Below are 22,644 nucleotides of genomic sequence, written 5' to 3' on the forward strand. Positions count from 1 at the left end.
ATAGATTTTGTGGAAGATCCCTCCTCACAAGGGACAATAACTTACACATAGAACTGTTGAACTCAGAGGTCCAACATTGACTTTTCCATTCCTATCTTCGATTTCAGCAGCCTTCCCACTGGAATCTCCTTGGGACGGGGAAAGGGAATAAGAATTATTACAATCCCAGAACTCTGAGCATAAGAATTTTTATATGTTGTTATATTCTGCATAGAGTAGTGAGGATAACAGGATGGGGAGAATGTTGGTAAGAGTCTAAGGAGTCTTTAGGGATTCTGTGCACATAGGTGTGCTCCATTTCCATAACGTCTGAAGAGGCTGGTAAAGTGGAATCTACAAAAGAAGGTTCAGTCATATCCCCTTCTTGACAATCCTATAGAAAGAATAACCCTTGACCTAGGAGGCAGCTTATAAGGAAAACCTACATTACAAGAGAAATGGTAGCAGCCATTAAGATTAGAAGCTAAGGTACACACTCTATGTGAGAGCCACACTCTTGAGGACATTCCCCACACACATTTCCTTTGATGTCAGTGTAGACAGAAATATGTAAAAGCAGGGTAGCTGTTTGAATAACTTCTTTCCTATTAGCAACTAGGCAGCAGTTAACATGAGCCATCAGTTTCCTCCTCTACAATCTTTGTCCTATAAGAGCACAAAACCCACCATTGGCCAAAATAAGCAGAAAGGGTGGGGAAGACAAAAGGGAAGAGGTTGTTTCTGGCCAAAGTTCAATAAACGGAGGTGACCAAAGAAAGGGAAAAAACTTTAGACTAAGCTCTGGGTAGGCAGGTGCTCTGAGACACTGGTTTAAATAAACTACTCCCAGCAGAAAGGATTATGTTTGCTCTTTGCGTAGCTGAAATTGAATGAAAAGAGGTGATATCCTAATTGTTGGCAATCTAATGGCCTAATTATGGCAATCTGAGTTTCACTAAAAATCTTATTCTCTCTCTCACACACACTATTTAAATAACCTACTTCTCATAATCTGATGAAATACAATTTCATCCAACCTGGTCTGTAATATCTTAAATAGGTCTATTGACCATGGGAGTGATGGTGCTTATCAAACTAATCCAAATCATCCAACAATTCTGAATTCAGCCTACAAGAGGGTTTAGAATAAAATAGAATTGGGTTTTCCATAAAGCCTTTTGTACCCAGTCCATCTCAGAACACTTTATGAAGCAACATTACATACTGGCAACACCATGACTATGTAGGCAAACAAAGCATCCATCGTGTTGCTAGAAAGAGCTCAGACTTTGGTAGCAATTGCCTCAGACTTTAGTAGCAGTTTCATTGAACCTTAGCGTCCTCCTGACCAATACTATCAAGAGGAGAAGTAACAAGAGAGTTTGAATTTCTACCTGGGTAGCCACCAAAGACACAGACAAGAAACTTCAGTTTTAGATTTCACTTATGATGGTGAAACACATCTTGGTTTTGATATTTACATATATAAAATGTCTGTAGGCTTTGAAACAATGCTGTACAATACAAAGTTCAGCCTGTTAACAGACAGCTCAAGTGGATTCATGTAATGTTTATGGGAGTGTGTTTTGTAAAATTTGGTGGATGAGAACTTAATTGGACTCTTTTGAAGGAGTTGCTGACTCAGCAGTGGGATATGAAATATAACTAACTGAAATTTTTCTATTGCAACTTTTTTTTTTAAATGGAAAAGCTTATGGCTCAGATTTTTTCCTAACTTTTGAGGTTTGCTCAAAACCAAAAAAAGATGTTAAAATGGAGTTTTAATTTTTGTTGAAAACCTGATGAAAAATATTAAAAATCTACAAGATCAACATTTTTATTCTGATTGGAATTTTTGGTGGAAACACAAATCTCCCCCTGACCAGCTGTAGCAGAGACACTAACTTTTTTGAGAACAGGTTTGCACCCACCTCTTGTCAAAAGGGACCAATGTTTATCATCTGATGGCTCGGATAGTTAAATCTAGTTCCCAGGGGACAATTTTCCACAATCATACTATCAGAATTGGCCCTAACTGTAAACCTAGCTGACAACCTCTGCCCAGGAACCAAGGACAGAATAAGCCAGTATGACTAAATTGTCCTATCATACACAGAGATGGCTTCTTCCAAGACACAGGCAAAAGGCATTGATGAGGCACCATGGGATAAGCTTGTAACTGCTGTGGCCTGTGCGGCACACAGTTTTCAACCAAACACAAATATTACATCCATACAAAAATATACAATTGTTTCTTTTTCAAATGAGTCTCATTACTTATTGATGGTTTTTCTTCATAGAAGCATTTGCAGAGACCTTTTTTCTGTTTTTACATCTTTCTCCTTTAGTGCCCAGAAACCCAGCTTTTTATTTACACTAAACATGAAGGAAATGCTGTAGGCTAAGAAAAATAAAATAAAAGCAAAAATGAACATGTACCTGATTATGGCTCATTACATACCTATTGTGCTCTCTCATGCTAAAAATAAATAGCTTCATATTAGAGACCAGATTACCCTTCCATTTGGCCCCCAGAGAAATAGTTGCATCATAAGATGATTTGCTTGCAACAAGAGTTGGGAATGAAGAAAACATAAGATTTCAAAGTTGCAATACGTAGCTTCCTGTTCCAAACTCAGTATTTTCATTGGCAGAATGCATGATGGGGGAAAACAGCTGTAGTTGCTGAAAGACTGTCATTTTAAAGACAAAATTAGAGGGATCTCTATGGGGTTTTTTCAGCCTGCAGGACTACACACTTGTCAGACTGAAGCATAGCTGATATGATACAAGCTCACCAGTTCACAGCTCTTTCATATACATTCATTCACATTTTTATGGGGATTGGAGTGGAATTGTCCTCAGACAACAAGTGAAAGTCCAGAGTCTCCTCTTGTTCCAAATCTCTGATGCACAGTTCACATACAAGAAGATGTTCAAAGAACTTAGAAGTTAGAGAGTGTGATCAGATGACTAAAAAGGTCTTTCCCTGTGAATGCCAGGTTCTTCCGCCTAAAGAGAATAATCATAAATAAGCATCAAAAGAATCAGCAGCATAGCTGGAGCAATGTCAGTGTAACCTTTCTGCTAATGCCTTATGAATTCAAATTCTTCCTGATCATTATTCATCCTTGGAGGATGCCTGCTTGTGACAACAACCAAAATGCCATTGAAACTGGTCTAAATGCACACACAAAGACCCACATTTGGCAGCCAAATGCATATGTACAATTCCTACTGAGGTTGACAGGTGTTTTGCAGACAAGTCTAAGGACAGAAACTGAGCCATAATAGAGGCTATGGTCTTTGGATGGCAGTGGGGGAATCACCATTGACATATTTTATGATTATTTCAATGCTGCTGCAATTTTCACATACTGTATTAGTAATGAAGATGTCAAGGTGTCTAGAGTCTTGGATAGCTTTTATTTTATAGTTTTAAATATAAATACATATAAATATTTGAAATCCATCTTTCACCCATATGCAAATTCACCATAGGCACATTGCATCATAGGAGCTTAACATTCAACAAACAGTATGCAGTCCTTATGCACAAGACCCACAAGGAGTGGGGGAATACATGTGCCTAAGGAAGAAAACGCAAAGAAGAGTTTTCACATTGTCCTATCCATGCCGATATACAAAGGATACTCAGGTGGCTAATCCAGAGGTGTTGTCTGTTCAAGTCCAGCTCCTAACTTTTGCCTATGTTGTTTTTTTCTTCTAGGATAATGTGAGAAGCCCTCTCTTAGGGCATGTCTACACTGCCCCGCACTTTGGACTATAGATGTGAATAAGCATGTGCAACAAAATGCTTCACTGCAATTCCCCCCAATCCCACCCGTGGATGGTACCAGTGCACATTAACACAGTCTTGTCTGAAAAAGACTGCATTAATGTGAAGTAGGAACACCATTTAGCTGGCATCCACAGCATCTCCACATAGGAGTTATAGAGCAGAACTTTGGTGAGCACTACTCTTCACACATCCCGTAGTCCAAAGTGTGGGGCAGTTTAGACACACCATCAGCATGTCAGTAGAATAAAATACCCCGAATCTGGTAAAATTATAGATCAGGAGGAGTGTTTGTTCAGCTTTAAAAATAAATTTTAACCAAAAAAAAAATTATTTTCAGTTAAATCACATTTTGTTCGGTGTCCTATGATTTTTGTTAAAGTACATCATCATAGAACTGAGTCATTTTTATGGCACTAGACCGTGATTTGGTCTAATTTTCCTAATATTTTTCCCATTTGTTCCCTCAGTCCAGGACAAATTGCCTCCCTAAGAGCTAAGGACAAAAGGAAATGAAATAACTACAGATTATTTTTAACTCAAAATTCATCTTACCGTTTAAATTCAGTGATGAACAATACCATGAAATAGCCAGAAAAACAGAGTAATCTTACAACTGAGTTTATAGGGGAAACTGTAGTACTTCTTATCAGCATCAATGTACTATTAATAGTTAATAACATAATATAGCCTAAATTGCAGAGGGTGGCATGGATGATCAAAAGGACTTTTCCCTCACTAATTTGTACGATAATCATGGTAATTCAGCTCAGTGATATGTTTATCTAAACAGTTAGGCAATCGCCCAGATACTGGAGGACATGCTGTGCAAGCATTGATCACATTAGGAGTTATATGGGCGGAGACAAATGGAATGAAGCTAAAAGCCAGGGCCGGGTCCAGGCACCAGCTCAGCAAGCAGGTGCTTGGGGCTGCCAAGGGGAAGGGGCAGCACATCGGGCTCTTTGGCGGCAATTCAGCGGCAGGTCCCTCGGTTCCTCTCGGAGGGAAGGACCTGCCGCCGAAGAAGAAAGCGGAGCAGTGGAGCTGCTGCTGATTGCGACTTTTTTTGTTTGTTTGTTTGTTTGTTTTTTCCGCTGCTTGGGGCGGCAAAAGCCCTGGAGCCGGCCCTGCTGAAAGCACACAAAAAAAGAATCAGATATCCCACAGAAGAGGAGCTATGTCTGTCGAAGACTACATTTATTAGAGAAAGCTGGGTTTAAGAAATTGACAATGTACTGTAAGAATAATCTAGCCTAACTATTATAGTCATGTTCTGCTGCCTCCAAAGTGAACTAATCTTAATAATCTTGACTTAATGGGAAGGTGACTATCAAACCTCCATTATTTACTATAACTGGTTGGGGGGAACGTTGCTGTGCAAGTGATTAACATTAAGGTAAATGGATTCTTATGGTGAGGTGCTTAAGTATTTTTCGTCTTTTCTTTTCTTTTTTTTGCCTTTTGAGATGTCAATCAAGAGCTTTCCTGGCCTTGACACTTTAAGTAGCTTCCTAGAGTTGTTTACGTCTGCACTAAAACCTGCTTCTGAAAAAGTTTTCCCTTTACCAGCCACTCAGAGTATATTATTTTCTTGTAAGAAAAACAACTGTATTGTGTCTCTAATTCAATAGTACAGTAAGCACAAAGAGGTGTGTGTTAGCCCCTGTGCCTTGGCCAGTTTCTCAACTGGGTATTTCCATTATGCCTGATTCTCCTAGATAAAAAGTATAAACTGCTGTTGCATTGTGTTACTGGTGAGGAATACTTGCTCTTTTTTCCACACCAGCAGCTATGGGAGCATTTCTGCAGGACAACATGATTCTCTGGAGATAGTCTAGTACCATGCTGTCCCTGGAAAAAATAAAGCATTAGGATTTGTCCAAAGGCTATTAACTTAATCCTTTCTTTTCTGACACATTTCTCTCAGAGATACTCACCCACTACCGTTATTTCCAGGTTCTCTCTCGTCTTGGTTTGCTGCAGAGAGATGGAATAGGAATAAACCTGGGAAAATAAGGCAAGAAAAAGAAAAGTGTGCACCAACAATTTAAATTAAAAAACAAAATGCAAAATTGGTTCTGAAACCATTTTTCTTGCATAAATATTCCTGAAAAGCAAATAAAAAGGCCTATGAATGCCATTGAAGCAAATGTGTTTTTAATTTAAATGAAAGTTTGTGCACACTTTTTTATTGCCAAATTTGCTCAGATCTACTCCTTTTACACTTTTGTGACTAATTTCAGCAAATAAATGGTTTTCTATAGTCTGTCCAGCTCTAACTTGCATCCAAGTTTTAAAAGACTGGCCAAAGAGCTCTCTAGACTGTTAATGTTCATTTTTAATAAGCCTTGGAACACACAGGCAGTTCCAGAGGACTGAAAGGAAGCTAATGGTTCACCAATATTTTAAAAAGATAAATGGGATAATCCAAGTAATTATAGGCCTGTCAGCCTGAAAGATCTCATCAAGCTAAATATTATTTCCATGAGATTGCAAATTATTTGATAAAGATAATAATACTGATGTAATATACTTAGACTTCTGTAGTACATCTTACTAGATACCACAGGACATTTGATTAAGAAAATAGAATACAAAAATCAACATGGCACATATAAAACTGACTAACTGTAAACAGGGAATCATAATGGAGTAGCTGTGTTTTTAGTGGAATCCAGCAGGGATCAGTTCTTGACCCTTAGCTACTTCACATTTTTATCAATGACCTGAAAGTTTACAGATAAAATTTGCAGATGATACAAGGAATGGGGGAGTGGTAAATAATGAAGATGACAGGTCACTGCTCAGAGCAATCTGAACTGCTTGATAAGATGGACACATGCAAATAATATGCGCTTTAACACAGCCAAATGTAAGATCATACATAAGAACGGCCATACTGGGTCAGACCAAAGGTCCATCTAGCCCAGTATCCTGTCTTCTGACAGTGGCCAATGCCAGGTGCCCCATCTAGGAACAAAGAACACAAGTCATACTTACAGGATGGGGGACTCTATCCGGGGAGGCAGAGACTATAAAGAAGACTTTGGGAGTTGTCATGGTTACAGATGAAGATGTGTTTGACATATGGTGATAGAGTTGGCTTCCTTCATCTCCCTCAGAAAAGGTGGAACCCTGTGGTTCAACCATTCTTGGACTGTTTCTCTGGATTGCAGACTCCTGTTTCCAAACCACATAAACACAAGAACCCATGATGGACAGTTCTTACCGCAAGCATTGCCTAGTGGTTAAGACACAAGTTCTCTACTTGTCCCTCCTCCTACATCTCTCAGTAGCCACTATTCCACACTATGGTCTGCATTTTGGTGGGTATTGACTTGTCCCTTTGATCAGCTCACCAATTAGCCTTGTTCCTCTTTGCAGCAACAGAGTCCCAAGGAAAATATTGGGTCCCATGCGTCACGACTGGGGGGAAATTCAGACTAGTCACAGCCATGGCATTTTCAAAGTCTATATGGAAGTGAGGGTTTTTATGCTCTTTGTAACAAGGACGACTGGTAGGAGAGCCTGGGCCCTCCCACTCCACCAGGCGCCTGCATCCTAGAGTACCTTATGGCTGCCTTCCTAGGCCATTTTTTACCATCTACATTCTAGCCAAAAACTCTTACAGCTTGACACAAACTGGTAAAGAAAAGGAGAACAACTGAATCTTTAGCCCCTCTAGGCTCAGCAGTTAGGGTTTTCTGCACAGTCCTTCTTCTGAAGCTCCCAGGACAGGTCTTTCTCCCTGCTCTGTCAGCCTTCATCTGAGCTGTCTGTCTCCCTTTTAAGCTCCAGCTCCAGCAGAAGCATGCTCCAGCTCCATGGCAGTGAACCTGGAAGCCTTGAAAGCCCCAGTGCAATCAGGCTCCCTGTGGCAGGGATGTTGGAAGCCCTGAGAGCCTTGCTCCTGGAACAGTCCATATGCAGAAGATGACCCAGACCCACAGACCCAGGGCCCCTGAGTCCATTGGGACCCCACTAATGCTTCACTGGAAGTTTATCAAAACAAATGTGTTTTCAAACATTTCATTTTCTACAAAATTGGCATTTTCCAATTAAAATCAGTTTCTTTGGAAAACTCCTGACCAGTTCTACTGAGTAAAGTGATTCAAAACAGTTTTGTCAAAGCAAATGTAGTGTTTATTCTCCCAAAGGTACAAAAGGCCTACATGCCTGGTTCTTACCAAAACTTTATCTTTCCTTGCAATGTTTGATTATGTTTGATTGCAAGGAATGTTTGATTCCTTGCAATGCCACTCAGTCCAGGCCCCTTTCTAGGCTGGGAGAAACAAACCATGCGGCTCCATTCTCTCGGTGTCTCTCTGATAGAATTTCACCTCCAACAGCTGCTGCTGCCTGCCTCCCATCCAGGCAGGTGGGCATTTCCCAATTAATAGTCTCCCACTCTTCCTCCAGTCCTCTTAGAATCCTTGGGGATTGTCTCTAGACTAGACAAAGGTATAACAAGATCCAATGACTGGAAGTTGAAGCTAGATAAATTCACACAGGAAATTATGCGACAAAATCTTAACTGTGACGGGCAATTATTCGAGCAAATTATCAAGGGCTGTGGTGAGTCTCATCACTGATTTTTTCTGTAATCAAGATCAAATATTTTTCTAAACATATGTGCTAGTTCAACCACAGGTGCTGAACTTGAAGAAGGAATGAATTCAGAGAATTCCTATGGCCTGTGCTCTGCTTAACAGAAGACTGAATCACACAGTTATAATTTTGTTATGATCAATAGAATAAGAGGTCTGTGCAGAAAAGGTACTCTATTAAAGATCAATTCACTTTCCCACTGCCCTAAAATGACCTTTACTTTACACCTGTGTTCCTGGGAATTGGTCTATGTTTTCCCTCTTATAAATATGTAACGCAAGTACCAGCTTGTCAGCATGCTTGAGCTCCCTTGAAATCCATCAGTGAAGTCAGGAAATAAAATTTAAGCGAGTTAAACATTACTGCATTTCAAAATGTGGAAACAGATTTATCCTTTTCATTCTCTTTAATTTTTAAGCAAAAAAGGCAAAAACAAAATTGTATCCTCACTGCAATGCCAGTTTCTTTGGGCCTCCTATTACATTTTCTAAAACCTTTGGCAGGGAGGGGGGTAGAATGCACACCAAGCCACAGGATTTTTCCACAGCTTGTGGCATTAGTAGGTTCCTTAATCTGTCACTATGCTAACACAAATGAACAAAGATCACCCGTTGCCTTGGAAGGTTAAAAGCTTTTCCATTACCAACTTTTGCTGAATGCTTTTTGTAAAAAGATAAAGTGGCATGAGAAAATAAAGCCTTGTCATTTACTTCAACAAATAATACAAGGATGCTAATGAGAGTGAATCAATCAAGGCAGAGCTATTATATGGCAAAGCCCTTTCAAGTGGGATCAACAAAGCATATAAAATCCTAGCACTAATTGTTTCGTCTGTATGGCCACACTGAAGACCAAGGTTCAAAAACAGTCTTTCCAATTCTCTTAGGAAGAAGACGGTGGGAGGTTTAAAAAGTAAGGGAATCGAGGGGAGAGGAAATCAAACAACAGCCTGAAGGAACCCCACAAGACAGGGTGAAAGAAAGAAATCAAAAAAATATCCACTGAAAGAAAAAGGGCTGTTTGAAAAGGCAGTTCCATGCATCATGTAATCCAGGGATACTCGGACTGAGGCTCTTTAATGTGTCTCTTGTGGCTCTTTGAAGCATGTTATTAAAATACTGTGTGATTTCTTATTAACCAGTCAGGAGGCTTTTACTATGTTATTAACCAATTGTAGTTGATAAAATAATAATACTTGGCCAGTCATTTTACTGTGAGAATTATATATATAAAAACAGTCAATGAAACAATGAAGTCACACTACTGTGGCTCTTTTGGGTAATCTTGAGTGCTAATTTGGCTCCTGAACCACTGAGGTCTGAGTGGTTGTAAATAGTTACCAAAATAAGTCAGTTGCCTTTGCCAAAGCCATGAGAGAGAGGCTTGGACGGCAGCTGTCAAAATTGCCTGATGGAAAATTTGAGAAAGTTACAAAAGGATGGAGACTGTTACTTTTAAAAGGAAAGAATCTTCACATCAAGAAAGCTAAAATGTGTGAGAGGCCAGTGCAAATGTGTTTCTCTCTGACCTGGAGCAGCAAACTGATCATTAGAGCCAACCACGATGCTTCTGGAAAAGTAGAAATTGAAATCTTACCTAAGAGAACTGAAGGTGTCAATGTAGTGGAGTTTTTCAGAGCTTGGGTGCCAGAAATTCTTAAAGCTAGATTGTAAAAAATGGCCTCGTCAAAAGTACGAGATCTAAAAAGAATTCCTAAAGAACTAAGGGTGCTCTAGTGCAGTGAACCTGATACTGCACAAATTCCATATACAGAACTCTATGGAAATTAAATCCAACCTTACCAGCTGTGCATTTAATGACACCATGATTTACTTCTGCATCAAGATCACGTAGTCAAGCTGCAAAAGCAAATGAAATCCTTTTTGGAACTACAACACCAACTATGAGAAAACAACCACGTCTGTGCTCTGCTTTCCCTTGCCAAACTCAGATGGATCTGCAAGAGCCCCTCCTCAGACTCCCCAGATACAAAGGAAGCTGAAGAATTCATTTTCCTCCTGTTAATTCTGAAAACGGATTCTTCTTTTCAAGTTTTCTATTAGCAAAAAGTCATAAATCTGGGTTCATGTGTTTTCTCTTATAAATTCTGACATAAAACATGCATGAAAACTTGAGTTCAGGAAGCAGATGCAGCCTCTTAGGTTTAATATGATCTGACAAAAATAAGTTGAAATATAGACACATCAGAGTTTAGCTCTTCACATACTTCATTAACGTAATTGCAAAATTAAATGCTTGGATCTTTGTAGATCCTCATGTCTTTCTGATTCCCTATAAAGACTAACCAGGAAAGTTTTATAGAAAGGAGGAGGTAGGATATGTTCAGTAATTGGTGGAATATTGCAGGACTGATTGTGACATGTACTAAGTATAGAAGTAATGGATGCTCTAGGATTCTGCAGAAGAGATGCTGAGCCTATTAACAACATTATAAAATGCATGTGCTCAGCACTTCAGCAAATCAGAACATGGGTAAAATTTTCAAAACACAGCTAAGTCCCATTTTCAAGCTATTTAAGCACTTGGAAACCTATGTGTCATTGAATGTCAATATGCTTTTTCTTCCAAGTGCCTTTTGAAAATGGGATTTACGGATAGATTTTAAAGGTATTTATGTGCCTAAAGATCCCATGAGGTACATCATGGGATTTTTTAAAGTGATTTCAATGGGAAATACTATAGGCACCTATCAGCATTTTAGGTGTCTAAATACTCTGAAATTCTGTCTCTTAAATACTTTTGAAAATTTTACTCCATGTTTATTTAGGTACCTAAATATGAATATAGGTGCCTACCTTTAAACACCAAGTTTTAAATTTTTGGCCAGAGTCGCTACACTTCCTACACATCATCCATTTACACAGCTACTGGATGCCACCTTTTGTAAAAGTTGCCAGAAAAAGAAATCACGAGTATTAATAATCTACACAGGGTAGGGACCTGAAAACAGAAAGTGTGAACCTTTAAAGAATAAAATATTTGATACTTGCGGCACACAGCGAAAAGACATTTTCTGACATTTAAAACACTTTATATTTCAAATGCCTGACATCTGGCGATAAAATCAGTGGAAATGCACAGCCTCTTCACTACAAAGACAATATTTTAGTGACCCGAGATTAGTGATGTCACCTCAAATGCCAGTAACATTTTAAAGTATTTTCTGTTGACAAGGTAACAAAGAATGTGATTTTTTTTTCTTCTATAAAACATGGCAGAATGTCTTTCTGAGTTCATCTTCATACGAGGGTGTCCTTTCGATGAATCCCTTCTAATTGGCTCCATCTAAAATGAGGAGAAGTTACTTATTTTCCTCAGGATTTACTGTGATTATCCTTTACATCTTCTAAAATACAAGAGAACTTTTTGTGAAAGAAGATGCATCACTTACTAAGTGGCAACACCACCACCCCTTTTAAACAGGTTTTCTAAATGATACAAAGAACAGTGGCAATCCACTATCTGGCCTCCCTGTTCCTCATGTTAATACAAAATGTAATGCAATGGCCCTTCATGCTCTGAACACCTATGTCCCACAGGTTTCATTCCCCTTCTGTTCCATGGATATTATCACATCAAGCCACCATGGGGTAGTGTCCTAGTCACATCAGTTATAGCTCTGAGGCTATATTATGAGACAAAACTATGTTATAGCTCTGGGGCTAGACACTGAGCTCAGTTACTTTAGTGTCAAGATGGATGCTGTCACAGTTCAGGGCAACTGCACCTGTATTCCCCCTTTATGGTCCAGCAATGACACATATTCTTTGTCCTGGTTTACACTGCAAGGGAGAAGGGGGGAATCGATCTACGTTAAGCAACTTCAGCTACGTTATTCACATAGCTGAAGTCGACCTACTCAGATTGACTTACTGTGGTGTCTTCACCACGGTGAGTTGACTGCTGCCGCTCCCTCGTCGACTCCCCTTGCGCCTCTCGTGTCGCTGGAGTACAGGAGTCGACAGGAGAGGACTCAGGGGTCAATTTATCGCATCTAGACTAGATGCGATAAATCAATCCCAGATGGATCGATCGCTGCCCGCCAATCCAGCAGGTAGTGTAGACATACCCTTCGACTCCCAGCTCCTCAGCCATCACCTTTCTTGGGCCAAGAACTGTGTCTCCCGTCCTCCTGATCAGGGTGTTTCCAGGCTGCATAATTTCTTGCCTACATTCCTTGTGAATTCCTTAGCAATCAGACTGCCTCAGCAGACCTGCTTTGTCTTCCTTCCTCAGTGACTATAAACAGCATAATTGCCCATATTCAAGTTAACAAACAGCTCTAAGAAAGCACAATTTTTCTTAAAGTAAAAGAAAGTCAAAGAACACATTAAAAACAATAAAAGAACCTACACACATCCTAATAAACTTACCGGAGATCACCCCCAACTCTGACAAGGGCTCTGGCAGGTAAACAATTCTTTAAAACCTACCAAGGGGGTTTCCTGCAGTTACAAGTCATAACCACCTCAGCTCAGAAGAAGCACACCCCTGAATCTGAGAGTCACTCCTTTATACAATCTGGGTCTTTGATCTGCCCTCATATAGCAGCTGGTCAGCCCGCAGAGGATCCCCCTTTAAGGGCAAAGGTTCAAAAGGCTGAGTTATTGCATAACCAGAGAGTTACATTTGCATACATCTCCCTCTAGAGATTTCCTGGGAAACTCATTTAGCTTTAAAAGTTCACATTGTTCCAAATAGTCCTTTGAAGCTCATAACACTTCTCAGGATTTTCATTAGTCACATCTCCTTCCTAGAGAGGTTACACACAATCACACAATAATACATACACATTTGCATTTTTAATCAAATGAATGCCTAAGATACTTAAACTTAATTCAATAAGGATTGTCGAGGATATTGCAGGAAATTGCCATATCTATCACAGATGCCAAGATATTTTTAAATGGGCGCCTAATGTGGATTTAGGAACCCCACTTTAAAGCACCTAAAGTAGTGGCCTGATTTCACCAGGAGCCACTGGAAGATCAACACTTTTGAAAAATTAAGACACTTATTTAGGAGCTTAAATAAGATTTGGGAGCCTAATTTTAGGTGCTCATTTTTTAAAATCTTTACTAGAGGGTTTTACTGACTATTGATATACTCCAAATTTACACCAGCATAACTGAGACCAGAATCTGACCCCCTATACAATAGTATAATTTCCTAACATGCTTATAACACCGTTTTATCCTATTCCTATTAACAAGATCTGACAATGTTATAAAATGGTCAGAGCATTACCATCTTATAGCATGATGCTCTGGTACAGTAAAGTTTGTAGTACAGTAGCCCCTTTACAATGGATCTTTACACTTGTTTACTAAATCATAGAATATGCTCAAGGCGCAGGTACCTAATCTTTGCAGGCTCTGAATATGCAGCTCAAGGTAGCAGTCTCCCAGGCTTACATTTTCCTCATAATTACTACATATTTCCACACATATACTTCAGTCAAAGGATTGCTGCATTCTTAATCAATCAACTAGTTTACTTTTCTTCTTCTGTTCGGGATTGCAATACTTGCAGTGACTACAGTGCTGATTCAAGAGCATGTGCCAGTACAACTCCCAAGACTGAAAGGAGAGCAGAGAATGGCCGAGATTTTCCATTCAGTGCACCCTTTTCTTATCAGACATTTTAGTTGCTGAGTTTTGGCACACTTTGCCTATTCTACTACATCAGGGTCATTGTAATAGAGTCTTAATTCCTTGTTGTATTTAAAGCACTTCCATGGTCTCAGGTGCCAGGCTCCTCTAACGTATGAGAGTATTCAATTCATGACTCTAGCAGGGGGCTGGCTAAGTAAGGATTTCAAGGTTTGGCTCTATGTGGCATTAGAGGGTTTTAATCACAACTCGGTCACCAGGTTGTTTAAAACATTGAGAAAAGTAAGCGCTTTAATCATTAAACTTGGCAGACATTTGGCACATCTTTTGTCTTCAGAAAGGTACCTCGTTATAAAGAAGAGAAAAAAACATTCAACCATTACTAAGAAACTCAGCTAGTCAACATCTAATTAACAGCTAATGGATGGCAGAATGAACATTACAAAATGATTAATTTTCCTACAGTATAATAAATGCTGAGACATGGCCAAGATGTTCATTATATTAAAGGGAGCATGATTTTTTTTTTCTCTCTGGAAGTGAATAGTAAAGAATGTAGTCATAGAAGAACAGCTTGTGTGCTTCCAAGCTGGACATTCTTGGTCATGTGAATACTACAGGTGGGTTGTTTGAGAGCAAGTCATCTGCCTGAAAATGGGCATTAGACAGACAAGGTGGGCAAGGTAATATCTTTCACTGGACCAACTTCTTTTGGAAAGCGAGAGCTTTCAAGCTACACAGAGCTCATCTTCAGGTGCAAGATGACCAGTCTTGGGACCAGCATGGCTACAGCAACTCTGCATATGAAAATGGATAGTACGTAGGCTCTTAAGACAGCCCTGTCCAATCCTCCTTGCTACTGCCCTTATCCCTTTGTGCCAGAACAGTGCAAACAGGCCAGAATCTGGACAGTTCTGAGCTGGAGTAAAATATTATAGAGGAAGTGCAGAGCAGTCTAGTGGATAGGACTGGGAGCCAGGTGTCTTGGTTCTAGTCCCAGCTCTGCTACTAACCAGCTGTGTACTCTTGGATAAGTCATTTCACCTCTGTGTGCCTCTTTCTCTCCCATCCTTTTCCTGTCTTGCCCACTGAGACTATAAACTTGTTGGTATAGCTCTAGCCCCCCATATACCATTTGTACTTGTACAGCACCTAGCACAGTGGGGCTCCCAAGCTCAGTGGGGGGCCTCTAGGTGTTACTGTAATAGAAATAATAAAACAGTAAGTGGTGGGGGAGTAAAGGGGCGTGGCCAGAACAGTACTGGTGCACTCCATCTGTTCTCAGCTGACAGCTGGCTGACCCTTTGGGAAAACTGGCATTGCTGTAGATAAGAGCCAGGCTTCTGTATCCTATGCTGGATCTAAGGCCAAGTCAGGCAGAAAAATAACAGTGTATTGTTGCCATAGCAGAGAATCTGGTCTGGTAGCTGCAACACAGAGCATGGGCTAAGTTAACAAGGGTAAAGGTTGAGGATCCTATACCTAACATAGGGATCAGAGCAAACCTCCATCTGCCATCACGAATAGGAAACTGCAGGCGAGGGGGGGGGAGGAAGAGGCTATCATGATCATTTTAATTTGGTGTTAAAACTTCTTAGGCCAGTGAAGCTGTAAACAGAATATGGGTTTTTCCCCTCATCTGCCTTCTATTGAAAGGAAGAGTTCTTCAAAGCCATAAAGGTAACTAGATATCCAATTTTCCCCATGGCCCAGGTAGAACTCGAAATAAGGTAACTGATTAATATTAAAATACCAAAGTGCATTAATCTTGGCAATGCCAAACAAAACAAGTAGCAGAATGTGCAAAACAAGAAATAAACAAAAAATACATATCTGAGTGCTGGGAATACACACAGCTTTAAACACTGGCTATCACTTAGATTGCTGCAAAGCAATTGTAGATTTAATTAATTTTCTATACTTCAGAGCTGTTGGCTTGTCAGAATGAAAATGAGCACTGAGGCTGGGGAGTACAAACTTCCACATCTGTTTTACTGTAAACACCACCACCACTATTAAATCAGATATTCAGAACATTGACTGAATAATAACAGCAATAACAAGGTTGAGCACTCGGACAGCACTTTTCATTATTGTTGTCAAGCAAACTTGGTATGAAATTGATTTCTTATTCTGTCTCCATGATGTTTCTTCCTTTATCTGTTCTCCTCCTACACGTCAGCTATTCTTCTACATTTTATGCATATTTTTCCTATGTTTACCTCAGATTAATTTTCTGTAATTTTTATGCTTTTCAATATTTTCCCCCTCGAAACTCATTTCTCTTTCTTCAAGCCACTTCCTGTTCTCCAGTCTCTTTTTGTAAGTGCTAGTGCTTTTCCTAGTTCTCCTTTCCCAATTTCTCCTCATCCTCTTTTTCTCCTTTATTGCTACACTACTCTCTCACCTCGCTCACCCTCCTTCCCCTGCCCCAGTTCTTTTCTCCTCTGGCCCGCTCTCCACAGGCAGTTTTCTACAGTGGAAGCAGGGAAGGCTCCAGGTCCTGGGGCGGCAAGCCACTGGGGGCGCTCTGCCAGTTGCCGCTAGGGCAGCAGGCAGGCTGCCTTGGGTGGCTTGCCTGCGGAGGGTTCACTGGTCCCGCAGCTTCGGCGGAACTGCCTGCGGGAGGTCCGCCAAAGCCGCAGGACCAGCAGACCCTCCGCAGACAAGCCACCGAAGGCAGCCTGCCTGCCGTGCTTGGGGCAGCAAAATGTCTAGAGCCGCCCCTGAGTGGAAGAAGCACTACAGCATATGGAATCAAAGCACTTCTTAGCCTAGTCAGTACCATTTACTGCAATGGAGGAAGAAGTAGACATGTCCAGTACCTCCTAGCATTGCAGATAGGGGTCAAAATGTGGCTTGTATAGTCTCCAACTTAGGGTAATTATGGACTATCAGAGGTGAAGAGTGCAAGTACCAGCCACCATATCTTAGTGAGCTATCAGCCTGGACATAGCTAATGACAGGCTTTCTAGCTTTCAGATGGCACCATCAGGAGAGAGGAGTGGTGGTTATACAAAAGATGGAAGGTGCTACAAGGCTGTCTGGAAATTGACAATATTACAAATACAAATTCTGTGCTATTACATAAAGGTAATTAAGGAGTAACTCCACAAAATAGAGTGGGGTTGCTCTAGATTTACACCAGTGTAACAGAACATGAAAGCATGGGGGCAAATTAAGGGCACTGTGCTGTGATTTTCCTAGAAATATGAATTCCCTGGCATATCATTATAGAATGCAGATAATATGGCCTAGACCAGTTATTTCTCAAATGTGGCCACATGTGGCCACCAGGGGCTTTTCTTGAGACCACCACCTCCTGGGCAGTGATGGGGAAAGGGGCAAAGCAGTGGCTCCTCCTCCAAGGCCACCAGCAGGGGTTGAGTCCTGCCCCCCTCTGGAGACACAAATGCTGGAGGAGCAGGCTGCTAGTGAGTTCCTCACCTTCCCTGGGGTGGCAGCAGGGCTGGCACTACCATTTAGGCAGCCTAGGCAATCACCTAGGGTGCCAGAATAATTGATGGGTGCCGTTTTGCCGGAGGGGGCGGCAGGCGGCTCCGGCGGAGCTGCCGCAGTGGTGCCTGCGGAGGGTCTGGTGCTCCGCTGCTCCAGTAGAGCTGCCGCAGTCGTGCCTGCGGACGGTCGGCTGCTCGCAGGCACCACTGCAGCAGCTCCACCGGAGCTGCGGGACCAGTGCTCGGGGCGGCAAAATTGCCATCCGCCTAGGGCGCTCAGACCCCTAGCGCCGGTCCTGGGTGGCAGGCAGCAGGCTCCGGCCCTGTGCTTACCCCCATCTATTCCCCCCGGCTCTCACTGCCTTCCCCAGCCCCTCATCCATTCTCCCTATCACCTCTGGCCCCCACTGACACCATGCCCACCTCCTCATCCAGGGCTTAATTTGTCCCTGGGCTTACTAGAGCAGAGTAAGTCTGCTGCTATGAAAAGTGATATTTGTATGTTTATTATCATATTTCACAGCCTCAGACTAACTAGCTAGCAAGTCTTTAAAAAGCAACCAACCAAAAAAGCAAAAACAAACAACAAAAGACAAGAACATGCAAAGCCCCTTGTTTGTGTTTCTATTTTGTTTAGGTCCAGTAAAGAATAGAGACAAGTGTACATTATTTTTATTATCGAGCCTGCAAAAAATTCCAACATAAATAAATTGCAATGATTTGGACATGTATATGTGCACATTTATTTGTCTTTCCTAAACTTAATTAAGAATTGTACTTAAAATTGTAATAGCGGCCACCAACAAGAGTTAGTGGCCACACTCTGAGAAATTTGTGGCAAGAACCCCTGGCATAGACTTCCCGCATTATGTACTAATGTTAATACTTCGCATCAGAGATCTGATCGCAAAGCAGACTTAAAAAAATGTCTGGATTTGCATGGTGTGATGGGAAGCCTGAAGTGACCTAGGACAGGAACAGATATCCTTACACCACCTCCTCTTGCAGCACTCACCGAGAGGGTGTGTCAAGAAGAGGGCATGGCCGGAGTACTACTGCACTTCATTCATCTCTGACTGGTTTACTGGACCTCTGAAGGCTATTGTAGTTGGTCTTAAATTAAAGGGTTGCTCTAATTTACAACAGAGACCAAACCTAGTTGCAACAGCCCCGGCACCTTGGTCTACCTCCCTTGGGCGCTTAGTGTCCAGCTTAGTGGGACACAGGGATCAGAGCCCAGGAGTTTAGTTTTCCTGACAACATGTATTGCCTGAATTAAATGAATGAACATTCCCAAACACCAAGGATGTTGGAAGGAAAAGTATGTGTAATACACATATCTGTACCTATTGACTGAAGGGAGAATGGCTCCATCCTCTCTATTTCACCATGAGGTTTTGTTTGGTACGAAGAGGCCTTCAAAATAAATAATCAGTTTTATAGCTTAAGCAAAGAAGAAAAACAAAATATCAAGCATTCAGGTACTGCTGAACCTCGACATGTACCAACAGAAGAGATGATCCTTTCACAAAATGTGTTTCAGTCACACAGACAAATAAACATTCTCAAGGGAAAAAAATTCCCAATGACACTGGCTTTGTCTGCTGATTATTTGCTTTGTCTGCTGTAACTTGCATGTGTGGATGCTTGGATAATTTTTCATGCACATTCTATTCTATTCTAGTAGAAAGCCTCAGTTGTTGATGGAGCCGCTTTTCCATGCCTAGTAGTTGGCAAGGGGGGTTAGGGGAGGGACTGTCCCTCTGTAGTTACAAAACTTAGTCCTGTAAAGTATCCACAGAAGCAGCAGGAGTGAATTCAGTGGAACTAAAGCATGAATAAGATGTACTCATGCAAGTAATGACAGGTTTCAATGTAGCAGCTGTGTTAGTCTGTATCCGCAAAAAGAACAGGAGTACTTGTGGCACCTTAGAGACTAACAAATTTATTTGAGCATAAGTTTTGGGGGCTATAGCCCACTTCATTGGATGCACAAAATGGATGCAGTGGGCTGTAGCCCACGAAAGTTTATGCTCAAATAAATTTGTTAGTCTCTAAGGTGCCACAAGTACTCCTGTTCTGCATGCAAGTAAGAGTTTGCAGGATCAGATGGATTGAAAACAAAGTTGGATCCCAATTGAACTTCAAATATGCATTTTACAAAACAGTAGCACCCAGCCCTGACAGACAGTCTTACGAGGCCAGTTTCAGTGCATCACCTCCCCTAAGACGTAACCTAGAGTATGCAGACGAAAGGGAACACAGGTGGTTTTACATTACCTGCATAGCTTGCAGAGGCACAGATCCATGGCTGGTGTAAACTGTCATAGCTCTATTGACTGCTGAACGGAAAAGTGTTTTAAACTGAAAATTTCTGCAGCAGGCAGAAACCACTTCCTGCAGAGCTCTTCAGCCACTCCCCCTCCCTTCCATCTCACCCTGCACATGAGAAATTTCCTGTGAGTTGTTTAAGGTCTGTTTACATTCCCAGAGCCACAGAAAGGCGCCTTAACAGAGCACAGGATCGACCCCACTGAGTTTGTGTGAAACAGACCACTGAGCCATTCAGCAACTAGTGAATGTTTGCAAATCAGCCTTTTTCTTGTTTTCTTTTTTAAAATTCAGACAGTCTCCCTAAAGACTCCCCATACAATAGTCTTAACTTACACTTCATCCTGGGGATTTGTTTGGATACACTATAATACAATCAATCATGCTTTTTTTGTTTCAGAAAGTGAAACATCTTTTATAAACAGGGATTTTTTAAGACCTATAGAGAGATGGCACTGCCCACTGCTTTCATTCAGGCAGCATGGTCAAAAATATTCCATCACAAATGACTGACCATGCTCTTCAAAAGGAGACAAGACATTCACAAGGCTGACAGTTTGCTTACCAGCCAATGCTTTACACAGAATTGAAGAGTTAGGTCAATCTTGATGACTGATTTGGAGGACAGTGAATTCTTCTGGGTAACTAGTGTCCTAACACTATTGAAGATTTACTTATCCCAGCCGAAAAAAAAGAAAAAGAAAAATCAATGGGTGATATTTAAGTCACCTGTGCAGATTTACAAGTAAATAGACTACAAAGTTTGATTCATTTGCCCCAGTGAACAAAGGAAGAGAACAACTAACAAATGTAACAAGCAAACTAAAGGCAGCTATAAACATGGTGAAAAAAACTTAACCTAAGAGCCCTTTCTTTTCCCCTTTGGGCTCCCCATCTATTTGAGAGGCAAACTCCAGATTCAGAACAACTTGCCCCCTCCCAGCCCCCCCGTGATGCTTAGATGCCAAGGTGATGGTGATGGCAATTTCAGAACCACATATACACTTCCAAACACATTCCAGGCACCTCTCCGCTAAATAAGTGGCAGGACCCCCATTGTCCTTACATGGATTTAATCATAGTTAACTTACACAAAGCTGAACCAGGCTTGCCCTTGCCTTCACTCAACACAGCCATAGTCAGCAGCAGGTCAACTATTGTTAAAATTAGGTCCCAATTCATACACAAGAATGATTGCTTAGGTAGACCAGGAGTAACATTTTCAGAAGCACTGAAGTAGCTGAGGAGCCTAAGTCTCATTTTCAAAATGGATTTAGCCACTTAGGAACCCAGATCTCATTTGAAAATTTTACCCCAGACCAAAATTAGACTAGACTCCATACAGCAGGGAGAGGGGGAATAGTTGAACAACAGTCAAAGATCCTGAGATGTGCTTCGTGTTATTTACATTCAGTTAGTTCCGCTTGGGATTTTTTAAAATAAATATATTGAGGTTCATACAGTGTCAGGAATGAAGGTCAGCAAAGATGTTAAAACTAATCTCAAAGTAAACAGGCTGGGGACTATTTTTAGAAACACTTTTTGTAAACAATAAAAATGCATTCTCTCTGACAGCTGGTATCCAATATTCATCTACAAGAGATAGAAGTGTCAGATATTAGACAAAGACAAGGATATTTGAATGGAAATGCTGATATCTATAATAGAACACCAACACCACTGTAATTAAAAGAATGAAATATGAACTTTCTGTATTTTAATTTATTTTTACCCTTTTGAGACCAAATATACAGTAGTTCTTCTCACAAATTTTTATAGTCTACCCTGAATTAGACAGCTGTGTATCAAGCTGCTTAAGAAAGCAGTGTGAATATAGATGAGATTGCCCTTCTTCACTTGCCCTGCCATTAAAAAAAAAAAAAAAAAGAGACTTTGGGATCACAGGCCTACCTTCCCTATCTCTTGTCAGCAAAACATTTATAGCACATGCTTAACTTTAAATGTGACACTTATTTTTTAAATGTGCCTAAGTGACTTGGAAGCCTAAGTGTCGTTTTCAAAAATAACTGAGGCATGTAGGAACCTAAGTCCCGTTTCAATGGGACTTAGGCAAGTAAGTGTCTAAGTCACTTCTGAAAATGAAACTTAATTCAGTGGTTCTCAAACTTTTGTACTGGTGACCCCTTTCACATAGCAAACCTCTGAGTGCAACCCCCCTTATAAATTCAAAACATGTTTTTATATATTTAACACCATTATAAATGCTGGAGGCAAAGCAGGGTTTGAGGTGGAGGCTGGCTCGCGAACCCCATGTAATAACCTTGCAATTCCCTGAGGGGTCCTGACCCCCAGTTTTGAGAACCCCTGCCCTAAATCCTACATCCCTGTTATAAACAGTTAAGGATTAATTCCTCTTTTACCTCTAAAGGGTTAAGAAGCTCACATAACCTAGCTGACACCTAACCAGAAGGACCAATAAGAAGATAAGATACTTTCAAAGAGGGGAGAGGGAAAAAGTCTTTTGTCTGTTTTGTGTGTGCTTTTTGCAGGAGTCTGAGGTCAGAAAACAACCATCTAACCCTAGTTTAAATCAGTGAGCATTTAGATAAAAATGTGGTAGATTTTTTTATTTTTGGATTTGGACATACCAGGAATTGGTGGGGGAAATTTTCTTGAGTCTACCCAGGAAAAAAAGTAGAGAGACTTGGGGGTGGAAAATTAGTCAAATCCTGCCAGGAAAGGGGGGATAAGGGCTGGGGAAAATTGGGGGAAGGCAGAGTTCCCAAATGGCTCTCCCTCAAACATTTTTTAAAAAACATTTGGTGGTGGCAGCGACTGTTTTGCCTAAGCTAGCAAAAATAAGCCTAAGGGT

General features: G+C 40.9%; 1 long non-coding RNA gene across 1 annotated transcript; it reads right to left on the minus strand.

Moving 5' to 3' along the window:
- Positions 1–1,866: 1,866 nt before the first annotated feature.
- On the minus strand, positions 1,867–8,009 carry LOC115656599. Its single transcript, XR_004001702.1, has 4 exons — positions 7,969–8,009; positions 6,782–6,961; positions 5,719–5,785; positions 1,867–2,991 (listed from the first exon to the last, which is right to left on the minus strand). It is a non-coding gene; the product is annotated as an uncharacterized LOC115656599 (long non-coding RNA).
- Between the last annotated feature and the right edge of the window lie 14,635 nt (positions 8,010–22,644).

This window comes from Gopherus evgoodei, chromosome 8 (assembly GCF_007399415.2).
Source record: "Gopherus evgoodei ecotype Sinaloan lineage chromosome 8, rGopEvg1_v1.p, whole genome shotgun sequence".
Classification (NCBI taxonomy): Eukaryota; Metazoa; Chordata; order Testudines; family Testudinidae; genus Gopherus; species Gopherus evgoodei.